Below are 6,417 nucleotides of genomic sequence, written 5' to 3'. Positions count from 1 at the left end.
AATCCTCGGAGCATAAAAATAAAGTCTCTATCTATTTATTTTTATCGTTAATCGTTTCTAATGGGAAAACAGTGTCTCGTGAATTTTCTTTTAAGCTAATACACAGAGCCTTCTGTAATTGTGCGAGGCTCATGCGTCTATACATTTCTTAAATTTCACTTTGTTTCTTTATCACTACGCTGTTATTCTCTGTTACGTGAATCGCATTCACGAAGAATGCGCATAATATTAGCGGAAGAAGTAACTTTCTAATTAGGCTTCATCCCCTTGGTTGTGTTTAAAAAACACACACACATCTAGCGATAGATAAGCTAAAAATCAGGTAAACTAGCTAATTACCTTACTAACACCTTCAATTCGCTACAAATCTAGTATATGTACATTCTAAAACTCACAAAGAAGCTATTTTCTAAACTAAAATATTCTCAAAGATCTTTCACAGGATTTATAATTCTAGAAAAAAGAAAGAAAAAAAAAAAAAGAAAAGGAATCTCTATTTAGAATTTCGTCCTCGATTCTGGGAAGAATGTGAAAGGCGTAGAGTTTCAAGAATTTCTAAAGCTCCAAGGGTTGGACGTCGAGTAAAGGACGTGTACTAATTGTCGCTATTGTTTTAAATAGCGGCAGCTTGATTTGCATATAGCCTAGTTGACCGCACAGCGAATCGATCCCGGTCCTACGTTTTCCTCGCGATTTTCCGCTGCTCGACGTAGGTGCGGCCCTATCCTGAGAAAAACAAGTGTTCATTTTTCGACGAAAATCCACTATGTGGAGAACGAACCGCGTACGCGCATGCGTGCAAGCGTATGTTTTAAAAGCGCGCGCGCGCGTACAGAGGCGAATGATGAATTTTCGGGGAGTCCCCGAAAGAGGACGAAAAAGAAAAAAAGAAAAGAAATAAGTATGTTTCTAAACGATATTACACGATTAGTCGAGGGAAATAGATCCGTATAAGTACAAATAAACGAGCCTGAATGAATGTTTCGATAGAGGGCAACCCTGTTTTCCTTTTTATAACGAAAAATACGAGGAACCATTTATAAATAGTTTTTTTGAATAAAACGCGGTTAATATAAATAAATATTCTAACAATGATTAAAAGTCTTTTTATGCTCTTTCGTTGCTGTAGCGATGTAGAAGCGAGATTTTTTATCATACGATTTATTTTTGTCGATAAACTAATGGTATAATTGTTAAGACAGAATGGAAAGGAGTCGAATTTTCTCTATACGATATATGTATATTTAGAAGAAAGATCAAAGTTGAGCTTCAGGTGGCAATTGTGTTCAAAATGTCAGATTTAAGTGGAATTCTTTGTCATAGCTTGTATCTTGATAGTAAGTGTGTAGTATGCATATGAGGAAAGAGGTATAACATGCGGAAGGCTAATTGTAAGTTTCTTTCGAGATCATTTTTCGAGATAGTGGATATATTCGTTGAAACAACACCATGTAATAATCCACGAAAATCAAATTTTCACGCCATATTCTCGTTTGCGTCGTAGGGATTTTGGTGCAATAAGTAAAAAGATGAGAATAAATGAAAAGAAAAGAATCCTCTATTTACTGTATTTTTAAATCGGCACGATTACGTTTTCCTTGAGTGTTCTGTCGTAAATAAAATTGGGTGAGATATTCTGAATTCTATTCTTAATATATAAATCGGATACACGAAGATGGAACGATTAATAAAAATTTCACTGTATCAAACGTACAATACTTATTCCATTCCAAAAATTCGATTCCTTTCTGCGTATTGTAAAATCGAAACGAACCTGCACGTTGTAAAGCCAAGAAACGGCAGAAAGAGAAGCAAATGTCCCTTTTAAAAGCTCTAGAAGCCAGAAAGCTCGCCTAAGTCGACCCACGGATACGCATTCGCCGCTGCCGAATCTAGAACTTCCGGTCACGATGTTAAGAAGTGGCCGAACCGAGACGAATCGTTATACCGCGTGCTGGACCTGTATTTTTTTAAATAAAAACCAGAAAAACCACCGTCTTCCGATTCTGCCGAACAACCGATCATATTCGACGCATACTCGATAGAAGCTAAGTGTAAAACACAAAGCAAAAAAGGAAAGAAGAAGGAAACAAAACTTGAAAAGAAAAACATTAACGAGAGAGTGCATGTGTGTTTGTTAGGACGAAAGAATGAAAGAAGAAATATGAACGAATGAAGTGCGAAAGAGAGAGAGAGAGAGAGAGAAGTAGATGACTGATGATCATTACAGCGGAGACTATTTCTCGTTGCTGTTGCTTTGCAGTGATTTAGAAAAAAAAAAAAATGCACACATACGCGTTATATGTACGACACGTACGTGGAACATAGACACGTGGAAACGCGTACATCTGCATAATTACTCACACACACGCAGATTTCAGTATCATTCGACAGCACGATAAAGATCGATGGCCAGTCTGTCGCAGTTGAAGCAAAAAGAAACACGTGTCACTTGCAAGGAAGCAAATGAGCAAAAAAGAGAAACGAGAGAAAAAAAGAAGAAGTCAAACGTCAACTCAGAGTCTTGTATATATTATCTTTTTTACTACTGAAAAACGAACATTTGAACCGTGATCGTTCCCCAGATGAGCGCGCGCGCTTGTCTTCTTCGTTGCATTGAACGAGGCGACGCGAGCGTTCAATGGAACAAAGAGGACATTGTTCTACTTCTTTTTTTCCCTACTAACTCCCTTTCTTCTTTCTTTTTCTTCTTTTTCTTACTTTTTCTTCCCTGCTTCGTTTTTTTACCCTGCGTTTCTTTTTTCCAGTTACTCTTTCCTCTTGCCTTCCTTCTTCTACGTTTTTAATTCCGTTGTCCGCGATCGCGTTCACCTTGTTCGATGCTGGCGGAGGAACGCGAGAACCGACGCATTTTGTACAGTGTTTTACGGTAGATCGAGCGCACGTATGCCTCTCGAGAATCTTCGTTTCGTCTTTCTAGAATTTTACGAGATTGCACAACAGGAAATAAAGGAATGACACGGAGAGGAAAATCGGGACGTCTTAAATGGAAATTACTTCTACTCGCCGGTGTTTTTTCAACAACGAACTCTTGTCAGGGAAAACAAAGCATTGGAGATTATCATTAATATAATATAATACTAATTTAATTAACAACAGAACTAGTTCTCGGTTCTTACGCCTCCGTAAAAACGTCTTTTCTCTTTTTCTTTAAGAACGATTAACAAACTTTTCGTTTTTGGATTGGACGGTTGCTTTTATCGAGTTGTACATTTTGTTGGATTTTCTCTCGAAAGAAAAACTTTTATATTTTTTCCTCTGGAAGCAACGATGTTACTTAACATCGTTGTTCGAGCTTTCTTGCCGCTTATCCTCATTCTACATAATTTTCAAACAAACGATAATTAAGAGAGTCTTAATAAAATATTTGTAGAAAATTTCTAACTGACTTCAACCGGGTATAGATACAGTTTGCATCGACCAAGAGACCAGAGGCAACGACAAGTCTCGAGCAGATAGAGCTATTCGAATAGAAGACATCTTTTCTAAAGCGATGTTTCACTTTTGCAGAATAGAAATCGATCGTATCCTCCACGTGCGACCGACGTAATCGCTATCATCAGTTCTCATCATCGCATTATCTCTGAAAGCGCAGCCTGGTTGCGTTAGAAGTATGTGCTCATTGCGCATAGCCGCCAGCATCCTCTTAAACGTAAGGTAAAACGACGTTCAATTTATCTGATGATTTCGTTGGATATCTATCAAAGTTCCTTTACTCTTCTTGTAATCATAAAAACGCGAAGGGAGAAAGAAGAAAGGAACGAAAAAGAGTAGTCTTTCATTATTTAGATGGGCTCATTCCCTTGAGTGTTCTAAAATGACGATAGTTCAACTAATGTTTCATAGAAGTCGCAATCTTTTCTTCTTGTTCTTTTTGCAATGGCAAATTAATATGTAGGTCATAAAAGATGTTCTCGTGAAATATCGTTGGTATAATAAACACGAATGGTCGATTTTGTAAGTACGTATTTTACGAGTGATTTTTTAATAACGATTAATTAATAATTAAAGGAAGAAATTAAATTACGAATGGAAGAAATTGATTTTTCTTATTACGAGTTATTTCTTATTATGAGTTATTGCTATAATAACGTCGCTACGAAGTATAATTATTCTTAATTATCTACGTTACGGTTTTCTCGCTGTTCTTTTCTTCCTTTTCTTATTTTTCATTTCTAGAAACGACTGCATATCGTGTTACGTAATCAAACATCACCCTGTACATGTTGTGTACAGAGAAATTTGTGCCCGCGATAACACGCATAATCTCAGTAAATACTCGCGTCAATTTCCACTTCTATTAGCGGATTATTCGCCAATTTACAGCTTTATCGATCTAAAGACGCAAATAGCGCACGTCTACAAACGTCTATCACTCTAAAGGTAAGAATCGATTTGAAAATTCAGAGAACGCGTCATTCCGTTTTTGATAATCGAGAAGAAAATAAAACAACGTGCTTCCTTATCTGTTAAACTAAAAATAAAATAAAACAAATTTACACGGTTTGAAGAAGTGATTCCTTTAAAGGTCGTTACTAGTACACGTCTGACATTTACACCAACCACTCTATTTACTTCGACTTACGCGGGTCAAATTATGACCTTAAACTGACTTCGAGTAAAGACACTTCGCTTAAATCAAAATAGCGTGAAAATAATGATACAGCAGCGTATTAATTTACTTTGTTCGATGTTCAAAGTTCTGGTCGTTTTCATCCATGTATTCACGTATACTTAACGATCGAATTCCGTTTCTCGTTAATAAACCAGGCAAGAAGTCCGAGCTACTGATAATGGCTTGTCTTTGTTGACAAGTAGCAAAAAGGTGCCAGGGACGAGTATCGATACGAATTAATTTTAATAAAGAGTCGAGCAGCGAAACGACATTGATATTTTTACTGATTTATCACTGTGAGGTTACAAGAACGTGTCATCTGTCGTGGAACTCGTTTCAATGTTGGCTACGATATTATATTATGCCCTTAAAATGACGTTTACAAATCATATTTATAAGTTAGTTACTATTTTTTATTTTTCAATGTTTGAATGTTAACTAAATGTGTGTTATATGCGAGATACCCTGTGCATATTCACGTGTAGGTATACCAATGAATCCATATAGTTTTACGTATTTCATTTCCTTGTCGTTGTATCCTATTTTATAATCGTTATCTTACTATTTCGTTATATTAAAATAACATTAACCTTACCTTCATTTACCATTATACTGATAACAAGTTCGTTGTTTACGACGAAAATGCCACTAGCTTGTCGTTGTTTAATCGAATTTTAATAGAACGTTGCGCTTCTAAAAATGAACAGAGCATAACTGATTCAGTGTTCTCGAACATTTCGATATTAACAGATTCGACGTAAAAAAAGTGATCTTTCAACCCTCTACAATGACATATGTCGTTCGAATGGATATACATTTCGGTATTTTTACCATTATTTTTAACCATTGTTTTGCATACTTATCATTGCACTAATTTATTTTATCATCTTATCGTTGCACCGCCACTGAAGAAGAAATCCGACTCGCTTCTTATTTATGACAGTTATTACTCCCGGTCTTCCAACGAGGACACAAGATTGTACTGTGATATCAACGGTATCTTACAACCTTATTCGATACAATTACTTAATTTATCTCTTACGACAATTTCTGAACTTATGTAACTCATCATTTCAAACGCGATTCGATCTTTCGTTATTTTTACTATTGTTTTTTTTTTTTTTTTTTTTTTTACTACTACACCTTCGTTCTGAAAATTAATTACGACGTATACCGTTGGTACAATATTAAGAGCGTAACATTATCGAAAATTTTTTTTGTTTCGTCACCGATGGCCTCATTGACAGTATGCGCGTTAAACAAATTTATTCAACTTATTTCTGCGCGATAATTTTTTTATGCAGAAGAATAAAAGACTTTTATCGTCCCGATGAATACGTCAGTCAGTTACGAAGAGTATCGAACGTGTTATTCACGAAACCTCACGAGCAGATAAGCAATCGATCATTGCCGAAAATGAGGGACACGAGCCGGTTTGTCAATATCGGCGCGTTACGCTACTTGCGGCAGGCACAGACGCGAAACATCATCGAGAGAAGCACGTGTGGAATATAATCTGCCCGGAGGAACGCAATCGATGGTCGACGTATAGCTACGTGCGGGCTCCGATTCGATGGTCTCGCGATGATTTCTTATCGTTGCACGTTCGAGATACACGCACGTTCGTAGCACGTTTTCACAATCAGTGGCATTGAGAATGGCCTGGCAGCAGGATGTAACAATTATATCGCAGTTGGATCGAAGGAAAACGTGTCCTCGAAATGTGGAAATTTAATCGAACACCGGACGACAAGTTTTCTCCCATCAGCTACTTTCTACGA

The 6,417-nt window shown here is 36.8% G+C and overlaps 1 pseudogene; it reads right to left on the bottom strand.

The window, feature by feature from the left end:
* Positions 1-5,074: 5,074 nt before the first annotated feature.
* Positions 5,075-5,754, bottom strand: LOC117230521 (annotated as a pseudogene).
* Between the last annotated feature and the right edge of the window lie 663 nt (positions 5,755-6,417).

This window comes from Bombus vosnesenskii, unplaced genomic scaffold (assembly GCF_011952255.1).
Source record: "Bombus vosnesenskii isolate JDL3184/JDL3185 unplaced genomic scaffold, Bvos_JDL3184-5_v1.1 scf7180000013267, whole genome shotgun sequence".
Classification (NCBI taxonomy): Eukaryota; Metazoa; Arthropoda; class Insecta; order Hymenoptera; family Apidae; genus Bombus; species Bombus vosnesenskii.
The sequence above is the reverse complement of the archived record's forward strand: the minus strand, read 5'-3'. Positions and strand labels throughout refer to the sequence as shown.